Source organism: Mastomys coucha, unplaced genomic scaffold, assembly GCF_008632895.1.
Source record: "Mastomys coucha isolate ucsf_1 unplaced genomic scaffold, UCSF_Mcou_1 pScaffold14, whole genome shotgun sequence".
Lineage (NCBI taxonomy): Eukaryota > Metazoa > Chordata > Mammalia > Rodentia > Muridae > Mastomys > Mastomys coucha.
This window is the reverse complement of record NW_022196896.1, coordinates 14,156,636-14,177,831: the sequence shown is the minus strand read 5'-3', so window position 1 is coordinate 14,177,831 and position 21,196 is coordinate 14,156,636. Positions and strand designations below refer to the sequence as shown.

Sequence of the window (21,196 nt, the reverse complement as noted above, 5' to 3'; positions counted from 1 at the left end):
TCATTTGTTGAAAAGGTTCTACTTCTTGAATATTTTCTAGTCTACTTGTGGTATCAGGAATTAGAGTCAGTCCCTGAAAATAAATAAATAAATAAAATAACAAGTGTTTCCTTTTCCACACCTGCCAATACAGCAAAGGAGATTAAAATAGAAGAAGGTAATCAATGAAAATATGGAGATTATCCCAGATTGTGCCTATGTGTTCGATATTAATACAATGGTCCATAAAAACATAATTAGAGAACAGAGAGAAAAGGATTTGAAGGTAGAGAAGGACTCAGCCCAATGTTCCCATTTTACATTCTAAGCAGGAGAAAGACAGACAAGCTAGATAGAGGAGAGGTACAGATTAGCAGCATGATGACTTTACTACAGTGAGATCGATCTCAACCTTGATCTACAAAATGGAAAGACTGCTTTAAGCTGCTAAGGTTGGGCAATTACTTAGAGTGCAGATAAAAACTGAAAAAGTATTGCACTAAATCACAAATACATGTGAAACACTGTAAAAAATTAGCCAAACCAAATCATAATTGATCCATAAAAAACAAAATAGGAAACTAATTAATAAATATAGTTAATAAAGGAATCAGGAAAGAACACATACATCATTATAGTGGCTATTCCTGGTTGTCAACTTGACTATATCTGAAATGAACTACAATCCAGAATTAGAAAGCTTACCTGTGGCCCTAATCTGGAGGCTGAGAGTTACAAGTTTCCGACCTTAATCTTGGCATGGAGATCTTGAGGCATAGTGGCTATGAGTCCCAGAAGATTAAGATTGGAAGATCTACCAGTTCAAGTCATCTGGGATTAAACGTGTGGTGGCACACACCTTTAATCTGGGCCATAGCTTTTGCTGGAGACCTATATAAGGACATTGGAAGAAGGAAGGCTCACTCTGCTTTGTCTGCTTGCCTTGTGGTACTGAGCAACTGCTAGATCCTTGGACTTCCTTTCACAGCTGCTGCTGACCTTTGTTGGGAGTTGGACTACAGACTGTAAGTCATCAGTAAATTCCTTTACTATATAGAGACTACCATAAGTTCTGTGACTCTAGAGAACCCTGACTAATACAATCATATTGAGGAAAATAAGGAAGAATATCTTATCAAGAGGTCATTATACAAGCTAGAAGTTTTTGAAATGAATGATTATCATCAATAGGAGCTTTGAAATAAAAATCATGAGTGACATAAAGTTGAATAATGACTGTACAGTGAGTTTTAAAAGCTGGTTAAATGTGAATACATTTAATTAAAGTACAAGGCCAGCCAAGTAAACATAGCAAGTTCCAAGACAGTCATGGCTACTACATAGAGATATTATGTTTCATAAATAAAAATCAAATAGTCAAACTAAAAAGCAAAATAATGAAGTAGATGTAAAAACTCAAGCATTATACTGAATTAATGCACAAATACTTTATAATCTTGCAATAGAGTAGATATATGAATGCAAAAGCATTATCCCAAATTAGTACAAAGACATTAAAATAATGGAACAGAACTGAGGAACAATTTGCTCTAAGTCAGTATTTTCTTAAGGAAAACATAACCAAAATTAGTAAAGTCAAGATTTATAATCTATTTTCAGATGTAGTACAATAATTTATTTTCTGAAAGAAAAAAATGTATGCTTTTGAGTTGATATTCCCATAAAAGAATAAATGAATCCAGAATGGAACAAGGAAGAAATTTAATAATCAATAAAACTTAGGTAAATGTTAAAGCGTAATAAAAACAAGTTAAAATATAAATGAAGGGAAAGATGAAGAAGAAGAGATGGTGAATAAAAATTATTTTAAGTGTGAGAAAGGAAGCTAATATTCTCTAATAAATTTATTACATTTCTTTATGTTTATGTGGTAGAGGCATGTCCTATAGCACAGCCATGAATATGGAGGCCAGAAAACAACTTGTGAGGATCAGCTCACTCTTCCCATCACATGGGTCCAATGTAGTGAACTCATGACTACATAGTATAGGCTTTTTGGCAAGCGCTTGTACATATTGAGTTCCAACATACTGCTAGCCTAATAAAATATTACAAAAAATTAACCATTAGTTTCATTAAGTAATAATTGTCAAGTAAAATTACACTGAGAGGTACAAAAGATTAGGAATTTGGAAAGGAGTGGGAAAAAGAGGGAAAAGGAATAGTATGGTACGCTATTGATCATTCCAGGGTAATATGTTCAAATAGATAGGACAGAAAACTAGCTCTGGGAAAGGATAGACATTAAATGTAGAAATACCAACATTAGGACAAAATAAAACTCACTAAATCTAGTAGAATATACCAAACAGTAAGGGACACATAATAAATTTTAATTAGTTTAACATCAGGAACTAGATAAGGGTAGCCGATAAAGGTACTTGCTGCCAAGTATGAAGACCCACTGTATTTCCTCCAGAACATTCATGGTATAAGCATGGTGTAGTGGTACTCTGTACTGCCTGCTGTGATACATGAGTGTTCACACACACACACACACACACACACACACACACACACACACACTTTTTAAAAAATAATAATGTCAAATGAATGACATATCAGGTACTTTCTGATAACAATTCCTCTGATGAAAGGGGGTTGCTGATTTAAAGACAAACATCAAAATGTTGGGTCAATAAAATGAATCAAACTACCACAGTTGAAGTTTCTTTTGGTTTATTTTGTATTTCTGTGGAATATTAGCAGTTCATAAAATTCAGTAAAATAGAGACACCTGCTTTCTTTTAACTGTGCAACCAGATAGAACATGAAAAAAAGAAAACTGTTAATATAATAAAGTAGATTAATAACATACAAATTAACAGGAAAGCACACAAGGGCAAAGTGAATAATATGGTATTTAAAAAAAAGTACAGAAAGAAAATATCTAAAATTGTTGATACATAAGAATTCAAAAATAGGTGTTGGTGTTTGAGACAGGGTCTCATTCTGTGATACAGCCTGGCCTGTAAATGACTAAAACCCAGAGTGTGAACTCAATAGTCAGTTAGCAACATACTGACTTCACCCAGATCCCCTTTTCCGTAACTTCCAAGAGTTGGAATCATGGATAACAACTTTCATATCCAAATATAAAATTTTTATATAAAGTTAACTGACTAAAACTGTTGATATGTGAGCAACTTTGCTGAAGACACATGGCTCTTAAATTGTAGATAAGTCCTTATTCACTCATTGATATATAGCTGAGTGGTATCAGATTGCTTCTATAAAACCAAATAATGTACTTATATATTATACTGGTTAAATTTTGCTGTGGTAAGTAACATTATGCTGACAAGATATGAAGGTAATGCATAACAATGCTAATTACATTGCTGTATTAAAGCCTAATAATAATACTACAAGATTTTAGTATCATGGTTTGTCCTTAAATCAAATTGAAAATAAATACCATGTACATCTGCATGCACACCACATCTGCTCACACACATACACAGGCATACATATATCATTTACACACATACGTATGTACACATATATCATACATATACAAACACACATATATGACCACACATACACACAGCATGTGATGTTAAGAACATGATATTGCTACAAGCTGCCCTCAGACTATTGTTGTAAAGTACAAAATTGATTTTATATTAACAAATATAAAGTATAATTCCAATTAAATAAATTAATTGAAATGAAATATGAAAACCAAATTCATTTTCAACTTCACAGGGGAAGAAAAGTGATATCATGTGTATATCCTTGATTCTTTCTTTGTATTATATAATAAATATATTCATTTAGAGATGAACAAACATTAAAGCATTTGGTGTTAAATGTAATTAACCTAGAGAATGTGAGAAAATAATCCTGATCATATTAGATTAGATGATCTTTCTTCATAATTGAGTCTTTTTAAGGAGAACTATATCCCCAAACTGAGCACCTAGAACCATAGTACTGATTTTGTGTAATAAAATATATTCTGATATTTTAAAAAGTATTGCCTCTACTTCTAAATGTCTTTGAGCTGTTTGTTCTGCCAAGAAAATTTCAAAAGAGTAATCTGTTCATTGAGTTGAGTTCATACTAGCCTATAGCAACTACCTCAAATTATCTGGTATAGCCCAAGTGATATCGAAAACTGTGTTTCTTTGTTTTATCCCCCTTAGAATTCACGGTGTTCACTGAAGGGTCATTGGCCAAAGACACCCACCTGAGACAATCCTTTCTCCCAGTTGTCCTCCTCTTGTTGTGGGCAATCACCTCCCTCTTTTTTCCAATTAGTTTTTTAAAAGAAATCCTAACAAATGTTCAATTAATTTTGGTAGTTCCTTTGAACATTAACTTTTCCAAACCTTTCTTAACAGTATTTCTCAAAATGGAATTTTTTAAGACCTCTATAAAATTGATTAAAAAAGAAAAGAAAGCATAATAGGAAAAGAAAACGAGCCCCTTTATAAGTAGATCAAAATCATTCCACGTAGTGCATTCCTACAAACAGAACTGAACTTCACACAGCTTTCAACATGTTATTATTCTTCTAGGCTTCTGAGATCCTATTGATACAACATCATCAGTGCTTACTCCTTGCTATTGTTGCTATGACAATGAATAACTTAAAAGTCAAATGTACTTTTACCAAGTTTCTCAGCAATACATTATATGTTCTCCAATGCAGAAGGTTCTGGATGTTATTCCAGTGATCTGTAAAACCTGCAAGAAGGTAATGTACCCTTTAAATCTCTTTTGTTCATGTAGCTGCAACATAGTACTAAACACCAAAACATAAAATATAAAAACTAGCAAAGACATGAGAACTTTGTGCAGAAATCAAGTATCCTCCCTGTTATCTAGCTTTTTCAGAAGATAGCTTGAACTCTGGCAGACTAAAATTTATTTCCTCACATTAACTTTTACAGATCTGAAGATCAAGTCTACCTTTATTCATACTTAGTATTCATTTCTTTGAACTCTACAAATTCTGAGGGTCTCATTACTACAAGTTAGCCGTTTTTCTTAGTTTTAAAAACAATAAGATAATTTTAATTTACTGTATTTTTGCAAATATTAAACACATTAATTGCTGTCTTTGAAATTTCAAGACAGAAACAAATCATTATCTTTTGTTCTGATTTACAAACATTAGAAGAAGGGGCTTCTTCAGGAAAACAATTGGCAGATGATGCTGGTGCAGCAGGAGGACTTGGAGGACCTGGGGTCCCAAGATTTGGAGGTCACAGCTGCTTCCACTGAGGATTAGGTAGCTCTTTGGGGCTGCAGTCATGTCTCATGGAGGTAAAGCTGAAGACAAGGAATGGATCCCTGTCACCAAACTGGGCTGCCTGGTTAAGGACATGAATATCAAGTCCTTAGAAGAGATCTACCAGTTCTCCCTGCCCATTAAGGAGTCTGAGATCATTGACTTTTTCCTGAGAGCATCCCAAAAGGATGAGATTCTGAAAATCATGCCAGTGCAGAAGCAGACTCAGGCTGGTCAGAGGATCAGGGGACTACAATGGTCAAGTTGGTCTTGGTGTTAAGTTCTCCAAGGAGTTTGCCACTGCCATCTGAGGGGCCATCATCTTGGCCAAGCTTTCCATCATCCCTGTGCTGAGAGGCTACTGGGAAACAGGATTGGCAAGCCCCACAATGTTCCATGCAAGGGGACAGGACGCTGTGGCTCTGTGTTGGTGCATCTCATCCTGCCCTCAGAGGCATTGGCATTGTCTCTGCTCCTGTGCCCAAGAAGCTACTGATGATGGTCAGTATAAATGTCTGCTACACTTCAGTCAGAGTGCACTTTCACCATGGGCAACTTTGCCAAGGCAACCTTTGATGGTGGCCAAGACCTGCAGCTACCTGACCCCCGCCCTCTGGAAAAAAGACTGTTCTTCAAGTCTCCTTATCAGGAATTCACTAATAATCTTGTGAAAACTCATACCAGAGTCTCTCTCTGTTCAGAAGTCCTAGGCAGCTGTGGCTACCACATAAGGGCTTTTATATAAGAAAAATAAATAAAGCTTGTTAATTAAAAATAAGAAGAGAGAAAAGCATCACCATGTCATATCTAAACTGGAAAAGGGAACAATAAAATAAAGCCACTCAGACTACTGAAAAAAATATTTAGGCCGAGCCATACGAACTACAGTTTCATCAGGACCACTTATTGTTTGGAAAATATTTATGGAGGGTTAAACCAGTAGAGATCAGGTTTCATCAACTGTCTTCATAAATAGCTGAGGCTGACAGCACTTGGAGGAAACCTGTGGGAAGGTAAGATGGTGTATTGAGTTAACCTTGACAGAGAATGCTATGACTTGGATATTTGTAGTACATCCTGCCTGGAGTACACTAAGAATCCAAGGAAATCAGCTTGAAATATAGACACATGACCTTTAAGACAGTATTGTACTACTGTTGCACCTCATATATGTCATTATCCTTCATCAACCCAATGTACACCTTGCTAAGAGTAAGTGTGCTAAATGAGTTTAATGGAACAGAGAAGCACACCATTCATATACTAACTGAAAATAGACAAAGATACAGGGTAAGAATAAATACATGCTTACATACACACAGCTCTATGACATTCTAGTTTGTAGGACAATACATAGGGAGGCCAATCCATCATATCAAAAATAGTTTTTAAAGATTCATTTTATTTATGTCCATGCACATGCATGCAAGGTATAGGGAAAGCTGCTTACAGAGGCCAGTAGTTAGATTTGAAATTTATATTAAACCATTCTAAAGAACCATACATGACAAGTTGCCACTAATTTATAAACTAGAAACTAAGATTTGTTATAGAACTTACTATCACATAGCATAATTTAACTGCTACCTCTGGAAAGGATTGCTGAATCTACATAGTTAGAGATACAGCAATATATACAAGTATATATATAAAAAACTGAGTGGTGCTTAAAATCTCTGCCCTTCCTTGGGTAACTCTGGAGGTACTTTTCTAACTTGTGGGCACCTAAAGGAAGCACAGATTAAAACATGATGAGAAATAAAAAATGAATTGGGCGTTTGGTCGCTTCTGAGAAATTACGTTTATTTAAGAACCTATTCTCCCCGTGCCTTCTCAATGGAAGATTCTGATGTTGTTTTTCCTTTCTCACAGTTAATCAATTCTTCTGTTTAAATCCTCCGCATAGATTAGAGAGCATCCAACCCCAAGGACAACATAGTACAAACTTCAAAGGATTTTATGTGGTCTGTTATCTTTGGTAAAAAATGGCAAAATAAGGATATTTGAAAAGTATTGTAGATCAACCTTTCACTTCTAGGGTTCTCCAAGATATCAACTGCACTTCTGACCTCCCCTCCACAGTGTCTGTAAATTACACAGAAGACAGAGACATTTTCAAGTCCCTCTTCCAGCCTTGGCAGAAAGTGCTAGAATTTCCTCAACTGTGATGGACTCTGCTTGTTCTCTTGAAAAGTCTCCAGCTATTTTTAAACTAAAACCATGATTCACTCTTCTGTAGTATGATATACTAGAGTTGTGAAGGTTAGTGATGGGGTCAAAATATTTGTCTCTAAATTAGTGAAGACTTTAGAGGTAAGCATTGGGGAGGTGGCAGATAGGTAGTCAGGTAGGGTAGTAGATTCTTGGTCTTTGATTTGTGTCAAGGCAGGAAGTTAATTACTGAATATATAAATACCCCTCAGCCCAGAGAAGACAAGGGCAGATCCCATGGAAATCTGAAGGCAGATTTACTTCACGAAGAGTTTCCATTTCCAATTTTCCCTTTTTGAGAGACAGGAATTATTCTCTCCATCTTTTCAGTGTTCTTAGACTTGCTGTCCACTGTTAGGCCTCTATCTCAGGGAGGGCCCGGGGCTACGGAGTTATTTTCCCACCCATGATAAGCATGACATGAGTTATTAATCACATGTAATTGTCTCTTCTAGTTTGTGTTTCAAAAGAGTAAAACTTACAGGAGGTCAGGGAAAAGTATCTCTTTAAGAAGAAAATTATATAGTTTTGTTATTTCAGGTGCTTGAAGATTGAAGCCAGGGATTCATATACACTAAAGAGACATTCTACCACTGAGCTACACCCCACCTCAAATTACATAATCTAGTATAAATTGAGTATACATGGGACCAGAAGACTTTTAGGTTGGAGATGTTTTTATTTTGAATATATATATATATATTCATAATGAGGCATCATTAGGGTGGAATCCAAGACTGGATCCATGATTTATGTTAAAAAATATTTTATTAATATAAGCAATGGATTTTTAAAATATATTCTTAATGTGCCTGCATTATAACCTCTGTCTATCACATGAAAATAGACACAAAATTTTCCACGGTGGTATTATATCAACAGTTCAACAGTTTCTGGTTTTGGAGATTAGATATTGTCATCTACTGGTTAAATATGTTTAACCCAATTGTCATGTTTTGGCAATTTGGGAGCTGCGCTTGTTTGAGAAGACTCATTATTTTCTTACTGGGGGAACTTCACAAGTGCTGGGAGGACGAACGGAGCAGGTGGCATGCAGACTCATCATCCTGTGTGGGCAAGTCTATGGTGAAGACCTACTGGCTTCTTCCAGAGGTGATAATTGCTTAGTATATTGTTCCCTGAGAGACTTACCTTTTGCAAACCAACAAATAATTAGATGAGGGAAACAAGTGTGAACAGTTGTACTTTTCCCCAGTAAAGTCATCTTTTGCTCTTATCTTATCTCCAATGTGAGCCAATAATGAAGTGAGTGTAAAGTAAAAAAAAAATGTAACATCATTACAATAGAAAACACTCTCCTAATGACTCTCTAGCCATGTGTGAATTCTTTTACTTCTCATGTTTTCATTACGATGAGGCTAGATGACCATCCCAGGTTTTTAATTGTTTTCTGGAGTAATACATCAAATGTGTAAAACTATTATATTGAAAGTATTTCTACCTTATTAAACCCCTGCGCCATTATATAGAGACATTTTCTGATTTGTTTATTCCACAAAATATACCACTTTCATAATTGCTTCTGAACTTGAAGGAATGATCCAAATGAGTAAAACTAATGAAAATATTGTTCAAGTTATTGAATGACTAAAAACCAAAGCCATTTATCATCAACTTAAGTTCAGTTTCCTCAACTGGATAATGGTGGCAGAGCATGCTGTAAATATTCAATTAGAAATAAATAGCAGAATGATGAGGTTACTTTTTGGCATTTAAAATCCTTTCTTTGTGCCATTTTCTATAGTTTTAAAGTAAAAATTTGAAAGCAATGCATTCTAACTGCCCCTCGTTTACCCTCACAACCTAAGAGAAAATATCTCAAACTTTTCTCCAGAGAGTAACTACAAAGGGTTAAAGAAAATCCACCCTGACAATGCTACAAACAATTCTCTCCGTGTGTTGGTTCACTGCTCCACAGGGCATAGCAGATGTTGTGTCTGGTAGTAAGAAGGGCCCAGGAGGTGTGGGCTGTCAATCACATGTTTGCTGCTTTTTTTCTCCTTTAACTACAGGCTATGTTATGGATATGAAATCCAACCAAAACAATCTGCCTCAGCTGGGGTGTATGAAGTATCAATAACCCTGGCAGAGGTGTAAAGAGTCTTGCTGGAACTTGGGTACCCTGGTGACCAGACACTTAGCAAGTTAACATGATTCTGAACACTCTCCAGTCTTCTACCAGAGCAATTAACACAACTGGAAAAATCATAGAATCAAAATGAAAAAAAAAAAAAAAAGAATCTCAGCAAAGTTCCCCTAAATGAAGCAGAGGCTAAAACAAAATACTGGATTACATTGGAGAAAATGTTGAACTTCAAGTTGGGCAGGAACTTTGGCTGGCTACCAAATGAGAGAAGGTGGAAATACAGAAATATTATCAAAACATTTTCTCAGAACATTCATAGAGAAAATTTCTGAATATATAGAAACAGTCCCATTCTTCCTTCACAGATTTGATGCTCTGCCTTTGAAAATAATCAACATAATTCTCACAAGAATTCACAACTCAAATTTGGTCAGAAGGTTATATCAAATGGCGAAGGTTTATTAAAGGGAATAATATTAGACAACAATATGTATTAGTGTTCAAAAATTTGCTCATTTAACAAAATTTAAATATTTGTCAAAAATGAAATAAAAGACCCAGCTTATCAGGTGTTAAATAATCTCATCTAAATGACTCCATACAAAGTCAATAAATTCCCTGTCTTGCTTTATCTTGATCATGTTTGTTTTTCAACTTTAGTTGCATTATGCTATTTCCTAAGCTTTTATTTATAATTTTATTAAATTACAATTATATATTTTTCTGAGAAAAGAGATCACATGGTATTTCTAGAAAAATATATAATATACTGGAAAATTGTGAATATTTGTTTAAGCAGTTTAATGTTTTTTGTCTTTGCTTTGAAATTCAATAATGCCATCAGCATGGAAGACCTCTCAGAACCCAGCATTTCACACAGTGCAAGCTGCTTTCTGTTACAAAAGACCAGCAGCTGTGGCTCCCACAGATACCCTTAAAGACAGATAGAATGAAACCCTGGGAGGGGATAGGTCGACATAGGAGCATGAAATGGACGAGATGAAGCCCCTTTGTCACAGCCAAACAGACTATAAGTTACTATAGTAACTACAGTGTTAAACTCCAAGAGGATAGAGTTAATCTTCCTCAAACAAACAAACAAAAAAGAATAACAACAAAAGAGACCCAAAGGTTAACAAAAAAACAAACTAATAATGATCACAATCATTCTGCCCAAATATTTTTCAAGAAGTTGTTTTGGTTTCATTGGGATAGATAAGGAACTGAAAACATGTTTTGATTTTAGGAAATAACACTGGAGATTCACAGTATGGGAGGAAAATGCAATTTTTGAATAGTCCTAATAAATACAGTTATCTGTGTGTGCAGCAAGAACACCTAGGCTACAAAGGGAGGAAAATTAAGCAACAGAGTTCTCAAATCTTTCTCAATTCTTTCTTCTCTGCCTATTTACCTTTCTTCTTTCCTTCCTTCCTTCCTTCCTTCCTTCCTTCCTTCCTTCCTTCCTTCCTTTCTTCCTCTCTTTATTACTCTCTCTTCCTTTCTTTCTTTTTTTTCTTGACATTTTCTTGTTGTCTGTTTATATGTATTTTATGCATTAATTAAATTTTTGTCACGCGCAGAGAGTTTAATTGTCCATAACTCTGGATCCCATTCTACAGTCAAAAATAAATCAGGGGGCTTTTCTTACCTCCGGCTGCAAAGTTTCTAGCTTTCTCTGTTTTAATCTTTCTCAGAGATGATTTAAGATAGGCTAAAGTAACTGTAAAGTATGAGTTGTTAGCAACAAAAGTTTCTATACTAGAACAAAAAATAAAATTACAAATAGAATTCTAATTTTGAAATTTCTTTCCCTGGTGGGCTGGATCAGTAACATAGGGTGGGTGTGGGATCCGATTATCCCTACTTCCTGTGCAACACTGCCTGTCCCTGGTTTTGTCTAACTACCATCTATAAACATGCTGTAGGTAAAAGCTGCCACAACCACATTCTAGTCTCATTTACCTTAGTTGGTGCCCATTTTTGAGGTTTCATTTTCAAATATCGTAAGTCTGATACATCAGTGAATCCTTTCAAAAATAAATAAACTTTAACGTTCACATCCCTTGGATTTAGGGTTAAATTAATGATCCTGTGAATTGCTCTTCTTGAATGCTGCTCTAATGGTCTGAAAGCGTTAAGAGATGCCTCCTTGCCCTTAATTTATGCCATGGTGTTAGGCACCAAGGCAGGCTGGACTCAATAAGAATATTTTTAGTGGGATTCAGCTAACAGTGTGAGACATACCTTTAATGGATTTAGTTTGGGTAAACAACCTTTGTCTAGACAGCCCAAATGTCACAGGTATTGGTGTTCATTTTAAGTGGTAACTGCTAGGTAAATAACTGCAAAGTTGCCTTTCATTATTCGTAGTGATATTTTATGAATTAAGTTTTTTCCCTTATCAAAAAACTAAATGTACATTATTCAAAGTGGTTTTTAGGGACAGAGGTTTTTCCTAATCGCTATTATCATTAGATAATATAGAAATAGGTATTAGATTACACTCATTCCTGATGAAGAGTGTTGAGGCTGCTTAAGAAATGTCAGTATTAGGAATATAGAAAGCAGAGGAGAAAGAAGAGTGGATAGCAGAGTTTGGGGAAAAGTAAGGAACACAATTAGTTAGGGATAAAAGGTGAATAATTAACAGAACAAGACAGGAAAGTATATAAAACATTCATTTATTGTGAAAAGGTATTGATTCATTAAACTTATCTTACATATCCCTGCTTATAAAAAATAAAAAATAAGTATCTAAGACAGCTGTGTCATTTTTTAAAAATGGAACAAAATTTAGTCCACTTCCTTATAGTAAAGAAAAAATGAGTTATTTTTTTAATAACTAAATATATTATCATCTAAGTTTTAAAATTTTATTTATGACTATATATTTGTATTTAATTATGGTAAATGTACCTATAAAATATCTAGTTTGTCATAATATGTGCTGGAGACTCATTATAAAGGGATGGTGAACAGAGCTGAGTTGTAAAGGACTCAGCACATCCAAATGTTTATGTCACTGCTATGAGGACTCATCCTCCAAATTATAATTCACTAATTCATTCAGATTTCAACATTTTAATAATTCATGCTCCATGTTTACTTAGATCTCTGTATTTTCTGAAACTATAGAAATGGGTAATACAATATATCTTTTATCTATAAAATAGTAAGTGTATAGTTTTATAGGAAAAGTAAATTTTAAAAATCTTACATGAAAAATGGATTATAAAAACTGAGTAAGTGTGGGTAAAGGGTGTCTTTGCAGAACTTTAATTCTAAATAGAATGTGATTATAGCATATAGTACAGGGCAAAGTTGTTACTTTTGCATAAAGCATTCAATTATTTATGCATGCAAATTTCTGTTATCCATTGCTTTAATTTTGTTAAAAACAAGTGTCATTGAGGTTGTACTTTGTTACTTATTGTTAACATTGGAAACTCTACCCCACAATACAAAATAAATGGGATGTGGGACTGAAAGCAACAAGTATTGTATTAAATATTGCCTTAAATGAGAATGCATTGCGGGTAATCCTATTTATAGATTGCATAATGTATTATATCTTTTGATTATGCTTTTTCTTCCAGAGTACATTGAACATTTTACCGGAAGGGCTATGAGGTTCAAACTAGTAATTAGAAGCCCGAGGCTCTAATAATTTGACAAAGATAGTAAGTCTGCTCCATTGTATACGTTGTTCAGAGAGAAGAAAAAGGTAAATGGATTCTTTAAAAATAAATTAGTTTAATTCACAAATATTCACATAACTAGTTCATCTGAACCTATCCAGCTATTTTCATTCAAGGAGCAAAGGAAGAGAGAAGGCGTCTCTAAGTCCTGCTGTCAGTGCTGTCAGATGGAGCGTATGTCAGACTCTTGCAGCTGCTGTGATTATCACCTCAGGTAGCAGAAAGCTTTCTGGAAACCTCACGGGTGCAGTCTATGAGAATCCATAAGTTCAAGCACGCCCCTTCGCACACTACAGTACCATGCAAGGAAGGTCGCAAAACGCCATCAGCACCTTCTATGCCGTGCTTCAGAGGTGATTGACCATTTTATCAGAGCAGCATGGCCACCCCTAGCTGATTCTCTGTGGGAGTAGGAAAGGAGAGGACCATGAAGTATTGGCAAGAATCATTAAAACAATTTCCATACAGAACAAATGGTTTTTTTTTTTTGTCTGTATATACACATGTGTATCATATGTGTGCAGTGTCCACTGGAGACCAGAAGAGGGCATTAGATATCCTGGAACTGGTTCTATTGGTGCTAGGGAAGCTGTCATCGATGCTTGTCATCAATACAAGGTCTTTGACATGAGCAGCAAGTATTCTAAACTGCTGACCTATCTCTCCAGCCTCAGGACAAGTGTTTTAATGACCTTAATAGGTTTCACTACATGTCCCCTGACTTCAAATGGAAATCCTCTGAGAAGGGGAGGCCACCATTAGACTCCCCATCCCCACCCCCAGGCACATCAAGTCACTACAGGTCTAAGTGTGTCCTCTCTCACAGAGACCAGACACTGCAGCCCAGCTAGGGGAACAGAATACACAGGCAGATAACAGAGCCAGGGACAGCCCCTGATTCAGGTGTTGGGGACCCTCATGAAGACCAAGCTGCACTTCTGCTACTTATGTGAAGGGGGCTTAGGTCAAACCTATGCTTGTTCTTTGGCTGGTGGTTCAGTCTCCTGCAAAGCCAAGAAGTCCTGGTTAATTGATTCTGTTGGTCTTTCTGTGGAGGACCTGTCCCCTTCGGATCCCTCAATCCTTCCACAAATTCTTCCACGAGATTCCCTGAGCTCCATCTAATGTTTGGCTATGGGTCTCTGTATTTGTTTCCATTGACTGCTAGGTTGAGACTCTCAGAAGACAGTTATGATAGGCCCATGTCTCCATGCATATCAAAGTATCATTAATAATATCAGGGATTGGTTCCTACTATGGGGTAGCTCTCAATTGTGGAAAATCATTGGTCGGCCTTTCCGAGTCTCTGCTCTATCTTTCTTCCTACACATCTTGTAGGTAGGACTCATTTTCTGTCGAAGGCTTTGTGGGTTGGTTGCTGTCCTTATCCCTCCACGGGGAGTACGGACTGGCCAAAGGAAATGATCACTTCAGGATCCATATCATCCACTGCTAGGAGACTCAGGGTTGCCTCTATAGCATCCTGCCTCCCAGACACCCAGTCCAAGTTCTCTGGCATGTCCAAGAGATATTCCCCTCCCACTACTGATTTCTGTTCTCTCTCCACCCTGCCCCCCCCCACCTATCTTACCCAGTTCCCTCTGTCCATCCAACTTCCATATCTGTTTTGTTTCCCCCTCTGAGAAGGATTCAGCCATTCTCCTGTGGACCCTCAATGTTGCTTGGCTTCTTTGGTTCTATGGATTATAGTGTGGTTATCCTGTAAGGCTAATAACTACTCATAACTGAGTACATACTATGCATGTCCTCTTGAATCTGCTTTAACTCACTGAAGATTATATTTTCTAGTTCCACCTATTTGCCTGCAAATTTCATGGTGTCCTTGTTTTTAATAGCTGAGTAGTATTCTGTTGTGTGAATGAACTACAATTTCTGTATCTATTCTTTGGGTAAGGGGCATCGAGCTTGTTTCCAGTTTCTGGCTATTATGAGTAAAATTACTATAACTATAGTTAAGCAGGTGTCATTGTGGGATGGTGGAGCCTCTTTAAGGTATATGCCCAGGAATGGTTTAGCCGGGTCTTTTGGTAGAACTATTCCCAATTCTCTGAGAACTTTCCAAATTTATTTCTTGAGTGGTTAGATGCAGATAAGAGAAATTATAGTTATATGTGTTTACTATAGTTACAGCTATTTTCTCTGATGCTCCTCTTAGTTTTTCACAGAAAGGCAGCACTCCTGGTTGGGTTTGGGTTCCAGCAGTGGCCAAGGCTCTTCCATGGTGTTGTGCTCATTGAATATATTGAAGCTGGTGTCTGCAAGTGAGATCCCTGTGCTGCTGCTCCATCCTTTGTGGCCATGGATGTGGCTGCTTGATCCCCAGGCCTTCCCCCAAATTAACATATTTTAAATACTACAGTGTTTATAATTTTTTAAGTGAAAATGCCCTAGTATCCAAAATCTCTCATTTGGTTTCTTAACATGTTTATAATGTTTGGGCTAAGAGGTTGGTTAGCAGTGAAGTGTACTTGCTGCACAAACACAAGTATCAGAATTCAGTCTTAAGTACTTAACTTCTCCATCTCTTGGTAATCCAACACTGTCAGAGTCCAGATATAAGGACTGCTGGAGCTGTCTGTCCACCAACCTCATTGAGAGACACTATCTCAAAAAACAGGATAGTGGTGGTGAGGTTGTAGGGTTATAGAATAGGACACAAGACTTCCTCTGTTCTCTATGAGTACCTGCACATGCATGCACGTATGTCACACTGATGACACATACCCTTTCTCTCACACACACATACACACAAAAATCAATAAAGTATTTAATCATGCTAGTGATCTTGTCTGTTTCATCTTAACAAATTTTCTCAAAATATGAAGAATTTAAGGGAAGTGTCAATGATAATAACCACTATAACATTCAGAGGAGCCTGTGGTTCTCTTTGTTATAAAACAACCTGTACCTTGGAGGTTGTATGTGTGTGTGTGTGTTTATGTGTGTGTGTGTGTGTGTGTGTGTGTGTGTGTGTGTGTGTGTGTGATGTGTGGATGCTCTATTGTTCTTGGTCTCCCTTTTCCTAAATGGACCCTGAGCTTTAATCCATCTGCTATAAAGAACTAGAATTTTATTTATATTTTTGAAATTTTCATAGAAATATATTTAGATTATTTTATCTTATAATTCTAAACACACAAAGTATCAGACCATCAGAATCACATGACCACCTATGATAGCCTGGTTCTTGTCTCATGAATAACTATTTAAGAAAATGCTTTTTAGACAATTTTCCTTTTTTCAGAGTAACTCTGGTTTGTGTGTCCCATTGACACAAGACAAGCCAATACAATTTATAACGTTACAAATAATTAAAAGAAAGATACCCTAAAACTCAATTTCAGAATGAGATGATATTCTAGTTCACATAAACCTCATATAGAAATAGGAGTCTAAGAATAGAAATATATGTCTAAAACTGTTGATGATGCTTCTCCCGAATAGCTTGTAAGAGAATGTTCCAATGCTATGAAAGACAGAAGGAATGTAGCTATCTTTCCAGGTCAGCACCAGATGGATTTCTCTATGTTCTGTGATTCAAGTATATGATGTTTGCAGGAATTAGGTCTCACTGTCATGTTTTGGAATGTAGTAAGGAACAAAAGCAATAGCCTGTTATATATGGCAGGGTGTGGGGGAGATAGGAGACTGACTAACCAACAACTCAAAATGAGGTTTCTAATATCTAGGACAGTTCTTATCATTTCATTATTTTATATTCCATTGTATCTCAGAGGAACATTGTTTCCCACAGTATAGATTATCTCCACTTAAACTCCTTTTCTATGTAGATCTGTATACATTTTAAGAAGCTTCTAGATTTAGTAGGATTTCATATAGCATTTTTATCAAACATTAGAGTTAGTCATCCCTCCCTGGATGTACTCTCTAACATGGCTTCCCTGCTTCTACCCTATTTAACAAGTTTCCCCTTCACTACCTGTGTTTTGTTTTTCTTTCTTTCAAATCCACCCATATGGAACTATATTCACTTCCTGACTTCTCCTTGTACTCAAATTTAAACAATCATTAAAGGACAACCAATACCAGTGTGGATGTAAGGAGAGGAAAATGCTTATAAACTGTTGGCTAGTGTGGAAATTGGTGAAGAAACTACAAGAATAAGTCTGGAAGTTCCTTAAAAAGCTAGAACTGGATATACCATATTGTACAGTTATCTCATTCCTGTGTATATTCACAAAGGACTCTATGTCCTAATAGGAAGACACATGCACATTCATATACATTACTGGTCTTTCCATGATAGACAGAATATGGAAACAATCTATATGTCCATCAAGCTATGAATTAATAAAGATATGGTTCATGTACACAAGGGAATATTCTTCAGCTGTAAAAAAAATTCACTTATAAATTAATAGATGTGAAAAAACCTATTCTAAAATAGGTAACCTCCACTCAATAAAACAAACACTGAACATTCTTTCTTAAATGTAGATGCTAGTTTTGAATGTTGACATATGTGTGTTTAGACTGTAGTGTTCACAGTAGTCAAGGAACTAACTTATCTTACGTGTAGGGTTAAATAAAATGTAGAGTTCTTAAGTATAATGTGAAGATTCTTTCTGCCATAAATGTGATTGCTGGTTTTAATTTTTTCTTAGTTTCCAGAGTCATTTACAGACTGAGCCAATATTGTTTTTGTTTTTTTTTCAGTATTATTGTTCATGTTTTTGAAGAATCAATCAGGGATTATAGAATAGAAAATAGATAGATTCTTTTGGTTTCATAACATGACTCAGGAAAAATCGTTAATTTATGCCTGGTCATAAGTGTTCACCAAATCAGTGTCTACAATGAAGACTTTTGTCTGCCATTGTCTCTCCACTGAAATTTCAAGCTGACTCCTAAAAGAGTATGATTTTGAGACTTCAAAAAATAGCTGAAGTGATTTAAAGGGGACATAAGTCAGAATTCCTTCCAAATAACAGTACAAATTATTCATTACTACAAGAATTGTCCTTGGTCCATTGTTTACAGAAGGAATCCAGTAGATCTGGCATACTAGGATTAGAGTTTCCAAGGAAACTAATATTGGCTACAACTATGGATGGATTATTCCTGCCTTGACCACAAAATTTTTACAACAAAATCTTAGGAGATTTTTGATAGTCACTTGTAGGAAAAGACTATGATAAAGCAAACAGGTTTTTAAATCCTGATGAAAATATAAAAAATAGATTAGATGACATTCAGTATATCTCCAGGACCCTAAACAACTCTATTTGTGTTTTTTTAGTTCTTAGAGTAGGAAATCACAAACATTCCAAGTAATATTTAAATTTGTTTCCCAAAGCAGTTTGTAAATTATGGGTAGAAAATATATGAAAATGAAATTTATACAGATATCTCCTGTAATAAAAAATCAGTTTTTACTATACATATCAACCCAAGCAAATAAACACATTTGGGAAATGAACATCATTCTTTCTCTATAATCCAGTTCAAATATAGATTTCATTATTATAACTTTATTATAATATCTCTATGCTATGGTGCACTTTCTTTTGTGTAGCAAGATTGTTTTCAAGTTCTGATTAATTATTTATCAAATCAGATTTATATTATTAAGGATTAATAAGAATAGTATAAAGTAGTTTTAAGAATTGGTATGTATCCTTTCATCATCATTATTATTGTTATTATTATCACCATCTTTAGTATTATTATTATTCAATCTTCTTTTTTTACAGTCCAGTCTTTATCCTTGTTCTGGTCTGCCCTCTGACAGTTCTTCATACCATTGCTCCTCCTGTGTCTCCAAGAGGATCTCCCCATCCTCCCACCCCCACCCCACCATTTCACTCCACTCCATGAGGCTTTGAGTCTCTCAAGGGTTAGGTACCTCTTCTCTCACTGAGGTCAGACCAGACAGTTCTCTGCTGTATATGTGTCAGAGGCCTCACATCAGCCAGTGTGTGTTGCCTGGCTGTTGGCTCAGTGCCTGAGAGATCTTAGGGGTCCTTTCAATTAGGAAGTATATACTTTTTCACAGGTTAGACTTGATAAAAATTCAGGCTTACCTAAATCCAACTACTATGCCCTGTAGAATGTTGCATAATTCCATAAGTATGTGACTTTTTAAAAAATGTTTTAAAATTTATAACACACAAATAATAACTGTTCTCCAAACACAATTTAGATATTTTCAGTTCATTTAATAATGGTATCTTAAAATACTAATACACATCATAATTTATAAGTCACTTTCCTATCAATATATTTAAAAATTATCTTAATGATAATTTCAAGTAAATTATTATTTTTTAGTTCTCTTTAATATTCTTATGGTAAGGAAACAAGTTGCACTGACATTTATCATTGGATAACCAACTGGTGTGCATTCCCTTGGGGTGGATCATTTTTCTTCTCAGAATTCCTTAGTGGCTTTAGATCTGAAAACATACATACTAGTAACATTATGAGCAGGATGGATTAATGAACTTGGGAATTATATATATAGACATATATTTATATTTATGTGATTTAATTACTACAAAATAGATCATGAATTTGAAAAAGATCAAAGAGGGGTATGTGGGAGGGTTCGGAGAGAGAGGGACAGGGAAAATAATGTAATTATATTATAATCTCATAAAATACAAGAAATAATTATCTTTTTTTAAAAACAGCTTTTCTACATCCAGTTCAAGACTTGTTTTTGTTTTTGTTGCTTTTTACTTGTTTTGCAAATGCATTAAGTTATTACAACAAATTAGTTTTGAATCAGAGATACTTAAAGAACAAAACAATCATTCTGGGTTTCATTTATGTTAACCTTTTTCCCATTGTGATGACTTTTCCTACTATTAAAAACATGTCATTGACAATGTTCATACATATAAGACAGGAGATACTGTCTGTAAATTTTATATCAGATTCATTACAACTGTAAAACATTAGCAATAAAACAAAAATGAACCCAGACACTAGAAGCTTAAAATTCTCCATTCAGTTAAACAAAATTCACATACATTGTATATAAAATCATAGTAAATTAGATTTAAAATATAAAAAACAAGAGTTGTTAGTGTGTTGGGAGGTTATGCTTATTCTATTACACTTACCAACAAAATCATTTGTCATAATTTTGTTGATTATGCTAACACAAATGTTCTGAAATTACTAACTTGCTCACATCTTTGAGTTTTCGCCATCTGCAGGGAGGGGTAGGGAGAGGAAGCCTCTCTAGAAAAGCGACTTTGTTAATCTTTGAGACAACACTGCTTTTTATTCATTTGGATTTTATTTCATTCTTGTAGGCTTAACATCTCACTGCATGAACAAAGAAAATACCATGTGAAAAGGGCTTCAGGCTAGCTACTTCCAAAAAGATTCAACCTTCCAAGTGCTATCAATATCAGCCGCACACCCACACAGTTAGCACTTTTGAATACATTTACTGAAAACCATTAATAAAGCAACAATCTTACTCTGGTTCTTAACCATGTGTCACAGTGAAATAAGTTCATGTAAATCTGTGAACTGCACGACAACGATCAAATTAACAGTCATTTCAAGGAAAAAAAATGCCCCTCAGGCTGAAAAATAATTAGTAGTCTCTCACTATCTTTTCTCCTAATAAAAATCACGATATTATTGTTGACTGTGCTAATAAAACACCTCCCATGACCCTGATGTAGCTTGATGTAAAATGTAAGGACTGTTCTATTGTGCAGCATCACACATCTTTTATTGAACATTTCCATTTGGCTCTTCATCTGAGAACACAAGGGCTCATAGACGCTGAAGAACTTTTGTCACAGTATAATACAACCCTCACTTGTTTGTTACCACAGCTAATAAAACACCTGCTTTAAAATTCATTATCATTAAAGCCTAACTTTTAACTCCAAAGCTGAATACTCAGATCTATGGCTATGGGAAGGAACAAGA

The 21,196-nt window shown here is 35.4% G+C and overlaps 1 pseudogene; it reads left to right on the top strand.

Moving 5' to 3' along the window:
• The first annotated feature begins 5,261 nt into the window (after window positions 1-5,261).
• LOC116088947 lies at window positions 5,262-5,815 on the top strand (annotated as a pseudogene).
• Window positions 5,816-21,196: the final 15,381 nt, after the last annotated feature.